The 19,630-nt window shown below is 33.4% G+C and overlaps 1 protein-coding gene across 1 annotated transcript in view; it reads left to right on the top strand.

The window, feature by feature from the left end:
- The window catches only part of LOC124536824 (potassium voltage-gated channel protein Shaw-like), a 321,785-nt gene that overhangs the window by 181,158 nt on the left and 120,997 nt on the right, over nucleotides 1–19,630 (top strand). The window lies entirely within an intron of this gene.

Raw genomic sequence — 19,630 nt, 5'->3', positions numbered from 1 at the left:
TCGTTCAAGAAGGTTTACAAAATAGTCTTTCATCAAAAGATTTTAAAACTGGCTATGATTTTTTGAGTTTAAGAATTTTATACAAAATATCACTAGACGGTGTTGATGTGTATAGTATATTTACTTATTTATGGTTCAGGATTTAATTGTACTGATAAGAACTGATGTGACTCTTTGTGATGATGTGTGCTTATATGAAATAAAATGCATCTTTATTAATATATCGTCAATGTATAGACGGACTCTTACGTCATATTTAGGTATACAAAATAAAAAATTGACTATTATATAAAAATGATCAATATTGGTCCTTCTAGCCGGATACAAAATTTTAAATATAGAAATGAAGATTAAGCGAATTAATCAAACATTTCAAATTTTAAGTCTTTTGTAATAATAATTTAAAACTTTTCAGCAGTAATGCTTTTGCCATACATTGTTGAAATTACTTTACAATTTTTGAAGTTTTCTCAAGTTTGAACTGTCACTGTCAGCGGGTTGAAAATGATTGATTTTTCAAGAAGACTCGGTTAAGCGAACAAAAACAAGTCTGATGGTATTTGCATAGAGATGATAAAACTTTTTAAAACTGGAACTGTTTACGACATCTTCGATTACTTTTCTAAATTTGAAAAGCAAACTATTATAAATAAATGAGGTCATTTTAAAAAAAGAAATGATTCTTAATTATATTTTATTGGTGTAAATTAATATCTACTGACTTCATGGCTTCATGGCGGTATTTATAGATGCAATCTTCAGTCCAAATATAAAGAAGCTTTATTTGACTTTTATTTTATATTAACATGTTCTTGCAAAATTACGTTTCAATGCTAAATTAACTAAAGTATATTTTGATCAGTTTAGAATAAGAATATTTAGTCGAATCAAAAATAATTTATAATACCATACCGTATAGAAATTTCATATACATGGAGAAAATGACACTTTTAATATGAATTTAAAATGAATAAAAATTAATGATTCCTCAATGACCTTATTTAAAATCAAATACTAATAATTACTGTATTACATTGCGCAAATACTGTTTACATATTAATTTGCTGTAAAATGGACGTAGCTTTTTAGCAATTAGAGCTTTTATCTCTGCATAAAAAAGGGTATGAACTCGTAAAAGGTTTGCCGTAGAAAAATTTAATTCTTGGTATCACTTACATCATTTGCTACGGAATGCTCGACAATTTAATTTTATACTTGTAATATCGGATTTCAGACCGCACAGCACTGCACACCGCTTTAAAACACTTTTTCTACAACTATTTTACTTCAATTATGACCTGACTAGCGACTTGCCCCGGATTCGCTTGGGTGCAAAGCTAATTCTAAATGTACTACAGAATTTTTTTACTTACGACATCACATTAGAAACTTCTAAAATTTATTTATTAGTGTTTCTTTACTATAGCGTTCATGTTTTATATACAAAACCCTTCCTCTCGAATAACTCTATCTATTAAAAAACCGCATCAAAATTCGTTGCGTAGATTTAAAGATTTAAGCATACATAGGGATATATGAACAGAGAAAGCGACTTTGTTTTATACTATGTAGTGATAATGAGACATTATTTTGTAACAAAGATATGTTCTCGTATTTTAAATCGACATCGCTACCAACAGAAATATTTCTATTGAAATCTAAACTCAAAAAGTTAGTAGTTTTCTCGTACCATTCGAACTATCATTCTGAAGTCTGTTTGTCACAAAGGATGGAATTTTCTAGATATTTTTGTCGTGATATTGCCGCTTCGACTGCAAGAGATTTGTAATACAGCTCGCTAGGTTTAGTTCATAATTCTAGTAAAATAACGATTGTCATAATATGTGTAAGTGAGTGGATATAATACTTTTGTATATTTCATGTTTAAGGTTCCATCTGGAGCTAAGGTTAAAAGATCGGCCGAACATTTGGGTAGAGGTCGGCGACCTTTAATCATTAATGATGTTTTAATGTAAAACCAGACTCTGATCAGACTTTTATACCAAATGCTTTAAATTAAATTATGTAACAAACATTTAAGCTATATTTACTGATCAGAAAAAACTCTAGCGAAATTTGGACAGGCCATCACTGCTTGAACGCGTAAATAAAAAGTATAACTGTGTCCGGTTTTATCCGGACAGCTAGCAATCCTAGCTGGAGGCTCTGTGCTCCGTTATGAGCAAGTTTCGTGATCATTTTGTATACCGTCCAACACCAGTGTTAGGGGAAGTTTGCTATGATTGGACCACTTAAATTATTAAGACAACATATCTCATGAAATATCATCGACCAAAGGAAACCAAATGTTGTAATGTAACGCTATTTATGTTAATTAATGATATATAAACTATTGGCTTTGAAAGTTGAGAGATTTTAAAAATATACTAAAATAACTCTTCATTGAGGAGTTGCTTTTTTGGACCACCGTCACCTTGAATGGACCACTAAGTTGTACCTCCTTTGTAAAACTTGTTACAGCATGGGTCATTACGCATCATGGAATACAAATTCAAAAAAAAAAAAACGAAAGTAATGTTGAAAATGTTTTCCCTCATACAATATAGCAATCATAAAATTCAGTTATGTAAACACTCGTACAATCTCGTGAAGTTTATAAAATGACATCTCATCTTATTTGGTTTCCATTGTTTTCGTTAAACTCCTTGAATTTTGTTTTATATTGCATAAACAATTCCGATTCACAATTGTACTCATATTTTGTATTCAATTTTATATTTATTAAAAACAAAAATTTACAACGTACATAATCGTTTATTAAAATCGCAAAAACATCGGTCGCAGATAAAGCTGATTCGGAAAATATATACAGAGATCCGTCTTTACGGCTCCAGGTAGAATTTTTAATTTAATTGAATAATAAAATATACAATTATAAAACAGCGGGATCAATTTTCTCGTATTTCTTTATTAATTTAAAAGTAAAGTAAAGCAAACACACTCGCAGATGAGTCAGCAATTAATCCGAAACAACCAGGACGAGTAGAGACTTGCAATTTCTAAATTCCGGGCTGAAGCTGAAATTTTTCGATACAAAAGCCTAATAACTGTTCGACCTTGCGTTGGGTTTGAACCAAGAACCTGGGGATTTGCGGCTTTATAATTTGCTAAACCAACGAGTCAGTTGACACTGTGAGGTAGTCGTTCTATATCAAGAATTTATGGTCTACTAGCGCGACTAAATATGAGCGTTTGAATTAACAAAAAGGTTATTGTTCGGTTCGGAGATTTTACTATAACTTATTAATTTAGTATTAGGCAGCTTTTGTTATAACAAGTTTGATGACGTCACAGCGGAGTGGTAGCGCGAGAGCTACGCGCCATACTGGACGGTACTTGAGCTTCTTTTTTTTATAATTCTATAATAAAACTAGATTAGTTAAGCCTTATTACATCAGCTATCTTTCAGTGAAACTCTCGTCAAAATCAGCCTAGTCGTTTCAGAGCCAGAGGCCCTTAACACACAGACAAAACAAAATTGTAAAGAATATTTTTTTGGTATATGTACCGGGTATATATTTATATTCATTAAAAAAAACGACTATTTTCATATTACAAACATACAACTTATATTATATGAAAAGATATAGATTTAACTGTTTGTTTGTGTTTCGTTATCATAAATAATGAATTAAATAAAATTTATATTTTGTTACGTAACTACGCGTTGTATACAGTTGGATTACAAACAATTTCATTATTCGTCCCCAGAAATGCAGAACGAAGTAAAGTATTAACAAATATTTACATATTATGTACATACGGTACACACAAACGTACGTACATACGGTAAATACGTAAAGTAAAAAAAAGTAAAGTATCCAAAAACGCTTAAATAAATACCTATTCATTTCTAACCAACAACAACAACAACAACAGCCTGTAAATTTCCCACAGCTGGGCTAAGGCCTCCTCTCCTTTTGACGAGAAAGTTTGGAACATATTCCACTACGCTGTTCCAATGCGGATTGGTGGAATGCACATTTGGCAGAATTTCAATGAAATTAGACACATACGGATTTCCTCGCGAGGTTTCCCTCCACCGCCGAGCACGAGATGATATAAACACAATTGAGCACATATATATGTATATAGTGGTGCTTGCCTGGGCTTGAACCCGGAGACATAGGTTAAGATGCATGCGTTCTTACAACTGGGCCATATCAGCTCTGTCTGGTAAATACTTGATTTACCAGACAGAGTTTGATTCTGTAGCGTGATTTGTAATAGCTTAAGGGTTTGAAAATGAGATTCTAAATCGATTATCGCGGGTTCAAATCCAAGCATATATTCTCAGTTTCTCAAACAATGTGGATATCGTTTCGAATCTATAATTTCACATGCAGACATAATTACATATAAATACCATATTTCTATTAAATTTTCTAATTCTGAAACTTAGATTTTTTTATGGTATATGTTGGCGGACGAGCATATGGGCCACCTGATGGTAAGATTATCCTTCCTATCCTATTATCCTTACATCGTCTATGTGCCACTAACCTTGGGAACTAAGATGTTATATCCTTTGTGCCTGTAGTTACACTCTTCGAACCGGAACTTTTGTTATTGTTATTTGGCGGTAGGATAACTGATGAGTGGGTGGTACGTACCCAGACGGGCTTGCACAAAGCCCTACCACCAGGATAAATTGTGATGCTACTCTTAAGTGTAAACAAAAACATATAAATATATAGACAAGTTTACGGGAGCAAGACAGACTTTTTTAAAAATATAATATTTGAGTTTTAAAATATTTAATTATAATTAAAATTGACACGACCGAACAGAGGTTTATGCTCTAGTCGAATGTTGTTCCCTTTTTACAAAATCATTTCCCAAGACATATGATCCCAAAGCATAGAATGACACAATGACTTACATTCTGCTGATTAAGCATTTACTTCTATTGTCTTCATGCTTTGAGCTAACATAACTCCTCCCCCCTTAAGTTCGAAACCGTCAGAGGCATCTGGATTCTGAAGGTTTCGACCTTTTGACTTTTTTGAAATTGAAATTAAGCACAAAACAAGTAATATTAAGTATATAATTAGGGTCCCTAAACTGACACTATTCACCTTTATTACAGATTCTATTTCACTTTCACTTTCACTTAAACTATTTGTCTTGAAAACCGCAGAAAGATATTTTATATCATCCAAATTTATTCCTTTAATATCGATCGGCTCGGCAGAAATAGATATATTTTTATTCTTTATCTCAGGTAGATTAATAATGGGTGTCATCTTGTATTCAAATGTTGAAAATAAAATAACTGGAGATCGCCGAAGATGACCTCACAGCCAGGATCGATTTGTACGAGATAAGTTCCAATCATAGATGTTTTTGTTACATCGTTTCCACACTTATAAGACATTACTTCTTTATCTCTTGAATATATTATCCAACGAGCAGCAGAAAGACGTTGTGTTTTAATTTTTTCTATAAGAACAACGCGTTGATGACATTGTGTTAGATTACTGTGAAACTGCATCAACTGTTCCATACACGTTATCGCTGAGTAGGGTACGATATCATGTTCAGTGCATATGTACTGGTTATCGCTGAGAATGTCTTGACACGGAGATGCGACCGGCAAGTATTTTGAACCTTTCACCATAAGGAAGGGATATTCGGGAATAATAATAAAAGTTTCGTTTTTAACTTGATCCAAAATAGGTAATGAATACATTTTATAATAATGAAATATACTATTATCTGTAAGAGGGACTTCCATAATAAATATAATCTGGTTTCCTTTTACATACGCTTTAACACACAATGTTCGTTCTATCTTAATCATATTACTTTCAGTTACAGGATACATTAAACTATGATATTTTTCTATAGAAGTTAATATGTAAAACAATTCTGTTGTATTAATTATAGATTGATGTAGCACAGAAACTTTACTAAAGGCTAAGGCTGTTTCCATCTCATCGAGCGTTATATACATATATTGAACGGAAGTTATTAATGAACATGCTATACATACTCAAAATATAAGTGGAATATACTGCATTTTCTTCTTTGGTTGCTATGTCCTTCAACATTAGTTCTACGCGTTTTAAACGTTCGTTAATGATTAAAGAATTGTTATATAAAATTTCTGTACTATTAATAGAATACTCCAACATTTTAGAAACCAGTGTAATTTTGTTATCAAGTAAATTTTGTTTGCCATTAAATTTATTAATAAAATGATCATAGCGAAGCGCGTCTTCGTGATCTAAGTTACCAGTTATTGATTTTATAATAGAACCCAATGGGTTAAGCAAACCTCTACGAAATCTTTTAGTTGGTATAATTTGTTTTACCTTTTCTATAGTTATATCTTTTAAGTATTCTACTTGTATTTTCGTGTTACTAATTTCGTGCATATACGGCGTGTCTGTATTAATTAACTTATTAAAATCACTATATCTATTTATATTAAACTCTAAATCGGCAAAAATTGAACTTAAATCTATTATTTTAATAATAACCCATTTATTTTCCTGTTTATAAGCCTGGCCCTGTTTGACGGGTAATAGGCCCGGATTACCTTCAATCTTTTGAAGTCGAAGGGATTGGGAGTTCTTCATCATCGCCAGGGCGATTATGCACCACCTGTTGAGGTCGTTTTATATTTTTAAGCGGGACTTTAGTTTGTCGCTCTCTAATAGTTACGAGTACTACATTACGGGAAGTTTCTCTTCTAACAATTGCCTTTTGATAAGGGAAGCCCCCTTACTTATCCTTACTTTTTCTCGTGTTAACTACTTTCGCAAATATAGTTTTATCAACGCTTAAATCTATTTCTTGTTCACCACTTCTCCTTTTTCTTTCTTTATCTTTATTTTCGTATATCTTATTGGAAATATATTGATATAGGTATTTTGTGCGTTTTATATGATCTTTAAGTAATTGTTGTATATAAAATTTTTGGAAATCGACATCAAATACATTACTAGAATCGGTATGACCAAATACTACTTCGAAAGGCGTTAAACCAGTGGCACTATGAATAGTGTGGTTGTATGCCATGATAGAGTAAGTCATGACGGAAGCAGCGTCCGTGAACTTATGTTCGTATTTGGCTAATCTATATATCTCTATTAACGTAGAGTGAAACCTTTCTACAATACCTGTAGAATCTTGTACATTTCTGCTAATTCTTACATTAACTCATTATTAAACTCTGTACCTGGATCAGAAGTTATCTTTTTAGGTACACCGTAATAAGAAAAGTATTTAATTAACGCGCGAACTACTTCTGGGGTGGATCTGCTACTGACTTCTATTGCTTGACCAAGTTTACTAAAAGCGTCTACTAATGTTAAATAATACTTTCCTTCAATGTTAAATAAATCTATAAATATTTCCTGAAACGGCGCATCTTGTGTTTGGGTTAATTGAAGTACGGGGTTAATAGGTTTCCTATCATATTTCATTTTACGACAGAGTTCACATGCGTTTATTAATGCCGTAATGGTTTCCTGCATATTATGCCAAAAATAATTTCGTTTAATCCTAGTCATTGTTTCTTTTATACCGCGGTGACAAGTTTTTCCCTGATGGTATTTTATTACTATTGCTTTTTGTTCAGCCTCGTCTTTAACAAAAATTATGCGTTCGGTACATTCTTTAATGTCTACAGTATCTTTTTTAAATAAGGAAATTATTGTTTTAGCAAAATCTCTCCTATGTTCTGAATGTTCGAAATATATAAAGTATTTAATTTTGGTGCGGATATATTCTTTAAAAAATTGTTTTATTAATTCAAAGTTATTTAATGGTAAGAAAACCTCAATTATTTTCTGTTTTGGTCTTGATAATTCTTTAACTCGAAGTTCGTTTTTAAGCCATGAAAAAACTAATATTTGATTGGGTTTAGTATCGATAGCTTCATGTAAAATTGGAATACCAGAAGTATCACATTCTACATTCGAATGGACAGTCTCCGTAGAGCTAGAATTGGAAGTGTTTTGGTTTTGAGGTTCGATTTCTGTTAAATCTTCAGAACAAACTGATATGGTCGCCTCAGAGTCAGTTACAGTAACAGTTCTAGAGTCATCTGTATTACGTCTCCCGGTTAATTCGAGAATTTGATTAGTTACGTCTTGTAAGTGGTCCTGAAGAAGAGTTTCCTTTTCATCGACATTTACTGCTATAGAAGTATTGTCGTCTGATCCTATTGCATTTAATTTTATACGGGAAAGAGCATCTGCATTTGTATTTTGTTTACCTTTCTTATAAATTACTTCAAAATCATATTCTTGTAAACGTAACCGCCAACGGGTTAACTTACTATTTGGCTCCTTAAGAGAATATAACCAAGCTAATGGACGGTGATCAGTGTAAATTGTAAACTTTCGGCCATATAAGTATGGTCGGAAATGTTTTATCGCCCAAACTATTGCTAATAGCTCACGCTCAATTGTACTATAACGTGACTCAGAGTCACTAAGTGTTCTACTGGCATAAGCAATAGGATGGTCACTACCTATAGGGCCTTGAGATAGTACTGCGCCTAAGGCTATGGCGGATGCATCTGTAGTAAGTACAAAGGGTTTTTCAAAATCAGGATATTGCAAAAGGGGTGCATTCGTCAGTAATTCCTTACATTTTTGGAATGCTTCCAAATACTTGTCATCTATTATTATTTTATTACGTTTTTTTAAACATGAGGTCAGAGGCTGTGTAACTCTAGCAAGGTCTTTTATAAAGCGTCTGTAATATCCTATTAATCCAAGAAAACTTTTAATTTCTGTCGTAGTTTTCGGTACTGGGAAATCTAATACTGCTTTTATCTTATCATTGTTAGGTTTTAGCCCATCTTTGGTAATTGTATGTCCTAAGTAAAGGACTTCTTTTCGTAGGAATTCTGATTTATCAAGTTGTACCTTTAAATTTGTAGTACGTAATCTGTCAAAAACTATTCTAAGGCTTTTAATATGTTCTTCTAAGCTAGCTGAAAATATAATTATATCGTCAAGGTATACCATGCAATGTTTACCCTGTAAACCTTTGAGAACGTTATCCATCGCCCTTTGAAACGTCGCTGGGGCGGTTTTTAAACCAAATGGCATTCTTAAGAACTCAAAATGTCCTGATTGAGTACTAAAAGCGGTTTTTTGTCTGTCAGATTCGTTAATCTCTATTTGGTGTTATCCACTAGCTAAGTCTAACGTAGAAAAGTACACGCTTTTACCTAACTTATCTAATAAATCTGTAATATTCGGAAGAGGGTATTTGTCGTCAATAGTTATTTCATTCAGTCGTCGGTAATCTACAACCATTCTATATTTTACTTCCCCAGAGGCATCCATTTTCTTGGGAACAAGATGAACGGGTGCACTCCATGGCGAGTAAGATTCCTGAATTACGTTATTATCTAAAAGAGTCTCTACCTGTCTTTTGATCTCTTCCGTTTGTATAGGGGCTTGTCTATAGAGCTTAATATATATAGGATCCTCATTGCGCGTTCTTATAAAATGTTTAACGTCATTCGTAAATGTCAAAGGTAATTGGTCGCAATAGAAAATATCTTTATAATCTTTACAAAGGGAAAATATTTTATTTTTCTCTTCTTCGTTCATGTGATCTAACCTTAACTTATTTAGATTTTTTAATAGTAATTGATTTTCTCCGAATTCTCTTTCATTTTTCATACAATTGACCTTGCACTCGATATTTTCATACTTTGATACCTCGAATGGGGATTTAATAGTCAATGTCAAAGATTCGTTTAAGGTATTTTGAATAACTGTTTTTGCATAACCGTTCACACATTTTACTATCGCACCTGGCATTCTCACGCCCTTACAAAATTCAGTAAAATTAATTATTGCATCACCGGAATGCTGATTTGTTGGTAAGGATACTCTTAATTCAGAACGCGGTGGAAGTTCAAGAATATATTCTTTGTCATTATATATTATAGGAATCCTTGATGAATTTGTTTTCAATATTTTATTTTTTAAGTCGATAACTGCTCCTAACTGTTTTAAGAGGTTGTTACCAATCAATCCATCATATTTTACATCTACATCATACACATAAATTTTTTGAAAATCATTACTATTGAACGTTGGCATTAAAGGAATGTTAATAGCTTCATTATGAGTGCTGGTAGCATGCGTACTTATAACTTCAAATGGTTCATATGAAATAAAATTGTTGAAATAATAATATGCCTTTTCAGGGCTAATGAAAGAACGCGTACTTCCAGTATCTATCATAAATTTCGCACCTATTTCTGGGATATATATATATATATATATATATATATGGTAGTTTTAGGTGTTTTTCGCAATTTAACTCTATCGATTCTGTAGATTTGAGGCTACTATTGAAAAATTTTCTACCTTATTTTCATTATCAAGGTCACTAGAACTTTTTTTGGCAGTGTTTTCGTCTGTTTCTTCATTGTAATATCTTATGTCATTATAGTTATTTTCATAGGACTCATTTTCTGAAATGTAGAGGTCAGGGTCGTAATAATCTTCATCGTCATAGTAATTGTAGTCATATGCATAAGTCTCATTAATAGGGAAAGTCGGTTTATTTTGCACTACGGTTCTCATAGATACGTCATTTTGTCCTGTTCCTTCTTGATGTAAGTTAGGCCTATAACCAAACTGTGTTTGAGGTCTATAATTATTACTATTAAAAGGTGGACGGTAACCTAACTGTTGCATAGGTCGGTGTCCGTATTGAGGATTAATTCTTTGTGGTGGTATTTGTGGTCCTTTAGCAATTTCGAATCTATATGGAGATAAATTTTGTCTAAAACCTGTAGGCATATGCATATGCTGTCTTTGGTTTACGTGCGGTATTCCGAATTTAAATTGGTGTTGTTGGTTAGAAGGGTAATTCGGCATAGATAAATTCGGTTTATTAGAAAAATTTAAATTATTATTAGGCTTAAAATATGTTGGTTGATTAAAAGAGTTATTGACCTTTGAATTTGCCACTTTACTTCGTTGATTGTATTGTTCACGAAAGTTCACCTCCTCCAACACAATACTTAACGCACTCTCTAATGTTGTCGGCGATTTTAATCTAACTATTCTGACAATATTCTCTGGTAAATTGTATAAAAATACATTTAGTGACGTATTATTATAAATAATTATTTTACTCTGCTTAATACCTTCGTTTAATATTTGATTGACTTTTGATAAAAGAATTGAACGTACCGACTGAATTCTATTGCAAAAATCGAGGTAACTTTCTCCCGAATTAATTTTTAAATTTTCTAATTCTATGGCAATACACTCTTCACTTCGCGGGTCTTCAAAGTGTTGAATTAACAAATCTTTAAATTCATCCCATGATATAATATCCTTGCGCTCGCTAATAAGCGACGCGGCCTTATCTACTAAGCGACTAGTGATGCTATGCATAATGTATATATTTTGTGCATCACTGCCTTGAAACTTACTTATTACATATTCGCATTTTCTTATGAATAAGTTTAATTGGCGTTTATCGCCACCAAAAAGTGGAATTAATTTTAAAATTTCGTTAGGGATCAGAGTTATATGATCCATTTCGATTTTATAAAAGAAAAATAATTAAAATTATTACACACTAACTTAAACTAGCAATATATTTATTTATTATTAAACAATATAACTATATGATTTTTTTAACTTATTATATATATTTCATTAAACTTTCGTTAAGACAAATTCACTCACAATACAAATTCAAATCATTAAATAAAATTATATAAGAAAACCAGAAAACGTTATATTAGGAGAAGTCTTATCCCAAAATAACAAAAGGCAAAGGAAGGTGAAAAGTTTTACTCACCAACCGGTCGCCAGCATCGTCTTCGTCTGGACTCCTCACTCACTGTCTTATTTCTTTGGTTCTGGATTGTTTCTTACAGACCTTCAAAATCCTAACTATTCACGGATTTTGACGAAAATTAATTAAGATGAAGGCTGCAATTTATATGAAACAATCCTACCGGCTGCGCCAGACAAGTTTACGGGAGCAAGACAGACTTTTTTAAAAATATAATATTTGAGTTTTAAAATATTTAATTATAATTAAAATTGACACGACCGAACAGAGGTTGATGCTCTAGTCGAATGTTGTTCCCTTTTTACAAAATCATTTCCCAAGACATATGATCCCAAAGCATAGAATGACACAATGACTTACATTCTGCTGATTAAGCATTTACTTCTATTGTCTTCATGCTTTGAGCTAACATAACTCTATTTAATTTTGATTAATATTAACTAATGATAAGTTACTATAATTAGTTTACTTATATCTCCACAAAAGTATTGTGCACAGGTATATATTATATTGTTGAGTTACGAATGTAATAAGTAAAACTGTATGTGTCAGATGAAAATCTATCTTATATATATATATGTATATGGTATACGGACCCGTATTGTATCATCGTGGAATAAGCTTTAAAAATTTTTTTATTGAGTGACAGAGTTGTATATCGCAGCCATTGGTTATTTTGGAACTGTATACAGTGAAATTATTTATAAAGCAATAAATTTGACTTATTGATATAGCCCCATCAGGAATCAGGAGTAATTAGTAATACATCACAAAAGCGCTACCAACAGTGGAACATCTTGGTGCCAATGTTGGTAGCGCATTGGTGATGTAAGAAATGGTAAACAATTCATTCAGAGCCAATGTCCGCTGCCTGTGATGGTCATTAAAAAATTTATATTACAAACACACTAACTCCTATAAAATAGATAATATTTCACATTAATAATAATTCATTTAACAGTTAAAGAATCATAAATGTTACTATTAATTATAAATAATTTATTAGGTTCATTAAATTGGTTACAATCGGAAGTCACCAACATAATAACGTAAGTCGTAAGTTGGGTAATTATATTTGATCAGCTCGGCTAGTTCCACTAAAACTACGTACATAGTTATATAAGATTATTATCATTTGTTTTGACTGTTTGTGTCTCAGCATCCACTTGAGGCAAGTGTGACATAACATCTTAGTTCTCAAAGTTATCGCATTAGCAATTACTTGGTTAATACTTCTGACAGAGATAATGTCTATTTGCCAGGCTGCCTACATTTGCCGAATTTTACTCACACCATCAAAATATATTGTTTTTATCCCATTCGTATATTACTCGAACTCTAAAAGCAGCAGTAGCTAAATTTGTAATTTTTTGTCAAACTGTCTGGAAGAATGATCGCATTTAAATTCCAAAAACATATATACAAACAATATAAGTATACGTCGATAGTTACAATTTATAATGTATTGTTTGTCTAAATGGCAATAAATATTTGTATTTTGCAAACAATTTTCGATGATTAATTGAAATTTGTAAACATCGCGATAATAATTATGACTATCATTTACGCCTAAAATAACAGCGCGATCAAATAACATTCGATGTAGTTTTAAGGGAATTGCTTTGCTTACAAACGGTATGTATAGTATGTTGTATTTTCAGTGAATATTTGTACCAAACAATCATTTGACAAATTGTGTTGGTGTTAATTGTCTGTGGCGCAAAGTTATTGAAAGAGCGTTTTTTCTTGCGGGTCTATATTACAACTTTCTTGTGTTGTAGCTTTAGTTCGATGCAATATAGATTGCCTCTAGACACTAACACGTTAATAATTTTATTATTAACTAACCAGTTTATTTTTTTAGTCTATGATAGTACATTTTAGTCTTTGTTTATAGAGTAAAATAATTATGTAAGAAATCTAGTGTGATTAGTAAATTAGCTGACAACTTAAAGAAATTTAGATAGACTTGTGCAGAATGATGTACAATTTTTTGGGACCATCTCTTATCAGAACTGAGATGGCCCAGGGGTTAGAACGCGTGCATCCTAACCGATGATTGCGGGTTCTAACTCAGGTAAGCATCACTATATATTATATTATAATTAATCTCGTGCTCGGCGGTGAAGAAAAAGACCGTGAGGAAACCTGCATGTGTCTAATTTCATCGAAAATCTGCCATATGTGCATTCCACCAACCCGCATTGGAACAGCGTGGTGGAATATGTTCCAAACCCTCTCCTTAATGGAAGAGGAAGCCTTATTCCTGCATTAGGAAATTTACAGGCTGTTACTTTTTACTTCACTTCTACTTCGACATACATAGTTCGACTTTACTAGTCGAACTATGTATGTCGATAGTTATTTTGCTGAGGTTGGCTAATCTAAGTGGGAACCAGCCAACTGTGCATAATATACTATAATATGCAAACACAAGTACACTTCTCCTTTCTGTCAACTTTGTTTTCACAATACGATGGATTAGCAGTCTGATATGATTCGACACAGGCAAAAGACTAACGCCTTATGCGCTAGAAGCGTAAGGTAAATCTGCCCATATTCCCAAACTTCGGTAAATTTATGGGTTGAGATAAACTCATTAGCACATGCTCTCAAACTTCGAGAAATTTATGATTTCGATAAAGTCATTAACATTATTTTCTATTTAAATTTAGAATAGCTGATGTAACTAAGTTGCCAAAATATCCTCTTTCTTATAACTTAGACCATGGATACAGAAATATGGGCCGCGGTACAGTAACTATGATTGATGATCTAGCATCCTGTCCGCTAAAGTTGATTTTTGTGAACTGAAATTTCATTTGGCAGATGTTTTCAGGCTAACCTTCTATACCTGGTGTGATTGATTACGGTAGATGAGAAACGGCTATTGACTTTTTTGTGACATGACGTATTCTATAGATTCACTGATACTGAAAGGCACTTAAGGAATGTCGATGTGACTAAGGCGATACAAAATGGGCCGAAAAACGAAATGCATTAAGGTCACAAGAAAACATCTTAGAGTACGACACAACTTAGACGTAGCATCGGCAAATTCAAACAAACCGATTATTGCCGATTTACACAACCAATAGAAATAGGTCCCTATCGCGCCATTCGACACTATTCGTCGCTATAAATTCTCGTGTCAGTTAAATCCGAGAAAGCAAGTGCATGTAAATCGACGTCAAATTGGCGAACATATTAGGTCATATATTCACATAAGAAATAAACGCTGATAATTTGGGATAGCGTACTTAATTGGGATGTGATCGGTTTTACGAATTTTGCCGATGCTACATCTAAGTTGTGTCGTACTATATGTGACTTATAAAAATATTTTATGTCACCCAGCATTAACTACCAGTTTATGAAAGGAAGTTCTTGTACGCGGAACGAGTAGAATGATTTAGAAGAAATCGTCTCGTAAACCAAAAGCCTTATGTCCGATCCATCGCCTCCTCATATCTCTTTCCATTAACATATATTTATCTTTTTTTAAATTAAAATAATATTAGCTATGCTCCTTATTAATTAAGAATTTACTAACACTATTAACCTCTTCCCTTTAAACTTATCACTCGTGCTAGGAGTGGGTACGACAGTAGCCCATGGGTCAGAATCGATCCTGTGACTTTTTCATCGCTTTGCATCATAAACCACTGCGCTATTGACGGTTATATTATTATTGATTCAATTTATTTTTGCTACTGTTTTGACTCACACAAGAGTCGAGATGGCCGAGTGGTTAGAACGCGTGCATCTTAACCGACGATTGTGGGTTCAAACCCAGGCAAGCATCGCTGATTCATGTGCTTAATTTGTCTTTATAATTCATCTCGTACTCGGCGGTGAAGGAAAACATCGTGAGGAAACTTGCATGTGACAAATTTCATACAAATTCTACCACATGTGTATTCCACCAACCCGCATTGGAACAGCGTGGTGGAATATGTTCCAAACCTTCTCCTCTAAGGGAGAGGAGGCCTTTAGCCCAACAATGGGAATTTACAGGCTGTTGTTGTTGTTGTTGTTGTATTTATGATTTATACTTTTTGTTAAATTCAGTTCAGTTAAACACTGACCATATCTTACTGTTGATAGAGTCTCGACATTCGAAAGAAAGAGCGACAGGATAGTTTAAAACATCCTTGAATTTATTCGTCTAAATTTAGTTGTGTTAAACAAGTTTTAGTTTTATAAAATAACGTTATCTTATTCCCGTAATAATATATTCATGTATATTAAGCTCTCGCGAAAGGGGGGGGAAATATACTCTTACCCGACAAAACATTCTACATGTTGATAAATCAAATTTGCCGGTTTTTCGTAAACTGTAACTTCGTATAAATTCGAGCCAACAATCGTACGCTCTCTAGCATATACTTACAATCAAAACATCTTATAAAAGTATCTCGTGCTTTGTTAAAAAACATTTATTTTCTTGTTGCTTAGTCTGCTATTCAACTTTGTTTGATTTATATCCCAGCTATTATGGGTAGCGGTGATGGTGTACGATTATACAGTAACCGCCCAAGCTATGTTTTTTATTTTTGTGTTTCAGTTTGAATGGGTTTTGGTGCGGGGGCGGGGTTCTCGCTTACCTATGTGACATAAACCAGTGTTTTTTTTTGGAACCATTATTAAATTAAATTCGAACTTAAAAAAAACAATTATAAAATGAATAGTAATAATCCACACTAATATTATAAATGCGTAAGTAAGTTTGTCTGTCTGTCTGGCTCGCTTTCATTGCCAAAACTACTGGATCAATTTTAATGAAATTTTTGTTTTTTTTGGTAACAAAGAGGTAAGACCTCTTATTATACCAATCGTCAACGTAATATTTTAAGTTAATTTGTAAATATATTCATATTCTACGCGTACAAAGCCGCGGGTCAAAAAAGCTAGTCAAAATATAATTAATGACGAGATCATAGATTCAAAGATATCGACGAAAATATTAGTAACATAAAATGAAAGTGTAATTCATAGCAATTCAAACACGTGATTCTAAAACGAGGGTTGAATGTGTCGTTAATTATTTGTTTTCATAATTAATTTCATGCTCAGCTGTGGAGAAGCCGTCGTTAGAAAATCTACATAATATGTCGTATGTAATTCTGCGGAAACGGAAACTCGGTGCGGTTTATCTTGACTTCTCGTGTTATTGCAGCATTAATATATAATGTCGTTTGGATATTGTATCTGTCCATTAAGGAACTATGATTAGTAGTGCAATAATTTAATAGCCAATTAAATAGATTCATAATACCAGCATAATTTGAGCTATTGTTGTTTTTGTTTATATATTAAATAAGCTTGGATTGACTTGAATAGATAGATCGAGATGTCTTTAAAAAGGTCCCCAATGATACACGTCTATCTCTTAGGAACCCACAACAATTTTTTATCTCTTACGAGAGATTGTGGCTTATTTTCGAAGCGATTTTAAACAATACAGCTTCATTAACTAATCTAATTAAGTACCGTAAATATTTATATACCATATATATATATGTGGTCCTTTACAACATGTAATTTAAATGAATTTACTCGAAGACATTATAGTTTTAAAATGCAAGAACAGAGCGGTTTGTACGGTGTAATGACAAAAATGCTGTGAACGTTGTAAGACATTCTGTAGTATATTTAGTATCAGCATTGCAGCCGTGCAAAGCCGGGGAAGGTTTCTATAATATAATTTAATTAAAATTCACTATAGTAATTAATTTCACAGTTTATGCTTTCTTTTAATGGCATCTAAAGCGGAAATAATCTGTAAGACATAATTAATTTTAGAGATTTTTCTTGGTGGTAGGACTTTGTGCAAGCCCATCTGGGTAGGTACCACCCACTCACCCGTTATTCTACCGCCAAATAACAGTACTCAGTATTGTTGTGTTCCGGTTTGAAGGGTGAGTGATCCAGTGTAACTATAGGCACTAGGGAAATAACATCTTAGTTCCCAAGGTTGGTGGCGCATTAACGATGTAAGGCATAGTTAATATTTCTTACAGCGTCATTTTCTATGGGTGATGGTGACCACTTACCATCAGGTGGCCCATATGCTTGTCCGCCAACCTATACCACAAAAAAAAATGTCATACAGTTTGTATTTAGCCAGTTTTTTCTTTAAAGACATTTAGACACTCACCTTACATTAATAATGTAACACTCTTTGTAAAACTAAGTGAAGTGCCGAGTGAGTTGTAATTACACTTGTTCAATCTCATTCCACTAGAGTGTGTTTACGTTTCAAGCTTACTTACAAGGTGTTGTTAGACTGTGTAATACGATGTGTTGGTCTTTAAATGTAAAAGTAAATTATTTGTACGATAAGAGCCGAGATGGGCCAGTGGTTAGAACGCGTGCATCTTACCGATTATTACAGGTTCAAACCTAGGCAAGCACCACTAAATTTTCTTGTGCTTAATTTGTGTTTGTAATTTGTTTCGTGTTCGTGTGAAGGAAACATCGTGAGGAAACCTGTATGTGACCAATTTCAACGAAATTCTGTCCCATGTGTGTTTCAACCCGCATTGGAGCAGCGGGGTAGAAAATGCTCCAAACCGTCTCCTCAAAGTGAGAGGAGGTCTTAGCCCAGCAGTAGGTAATTTACAGGCTGTTGATGATAACTGAATTAGGTTATCGTACAACTATCAATGCTATTGAGAAACTGAATTGAATTAACTTTCAGTGATCATGTCAACGTGACAATGACAAAAACAGCGTGAAAATAGAACCTCCACATACAACTGAAATAATATTAAATTATACATCACACAATTTTCCTTGGTGGTATGGCTTTGTGCAAGCCCGTCTGGGTACGTACCACCCACTCATCAGTTATTCTACCACCAAATAACAGTACTTAGTATTATCAGGATGTAAGGGGGCGCAAACCACAGCTTAGTGCCCCAAGCCAACCTCACCTGCCCGTGGTGCATCCTGCCGACCAGCAAACGAGGCTCTGGCGACCGACTGATGGCGGTATAACCATCAACAAAATAGGCGTAATAGCTAAATACCACAGGCCGATGACGGGCAGCAGCGTCACCGGTGCGAGAAGCTACGCCCTGCGATCGCCAGCCCAGCGTGGCCTCATAATAAAGCTCACCGAGAGGTACAGCCTCAAGGTGGTGCAAGCGTACGCACCGACGTCGACACACTCGGACGTTGAAGTGGAAGAATTGTTCGACGACATATCGAGGGCCCTCCACTTCACCACGAAAACCCACTACAACGTTGTCATGGGGGACTTTAACGCTAAAGTGGGAGTACAGAATTGCAGCGTATCCAAATGTCCAATAAAGAAAACTATATAAAAAAAAACATCAAAATCGTTTATCTAGTATTTTATAAAATTATATAAAATTAAATATACATGAATGATTTAGAAGCTAAGTTTATTTCGTGCGATGCGTATTCCTAATTAGCAACTTATTGACACATTCGCTAATAAAATATGTATGGGATTTGGGGTCTTCATATTGAATGTTAAATAAATTTTGAGTCATTGAAACGTGCAAATTAGCTACAAATGGTTTGGTGGTGGTGTAATGCAAAACATGTTTAAAATCTTGGTTTCAAGCGCTTTTTGATAAATTTTGCTTGACTAAATTTTTGTAAGAATTTATTATTGTGTAAATATGTATGTATAAAAAACCTAAATAGAATATATATTAACAAATTTAAAGAATTATTTATGATAGGACCTAGTAATAGATTCTTTGTTTAACCGACTTCGAAAGGAGGAAGAGGACTTTCCTCAAGTTTGTTAGTTTGAGCATAACTCCATTGGTAA

This window comes from Vanessa cardui, chromosome 17 (genome assembly GCF_905220365.1).
Source record: "Vanessa cardui chromosome 17, ilVanCard2.1, whole genome shotgun sequence".
NCBI classification, from domain to species: Eukaryota; Metazoa; Arthropoda; class Insecta; order Lepidoptera; family Nymphalidae; genus Vanessa; species Vanessa cardui.
Note: the sequence above shows the minus strand (reverse complement) of the source record. Positions and strands in the feature narration are given on the sequence as shown.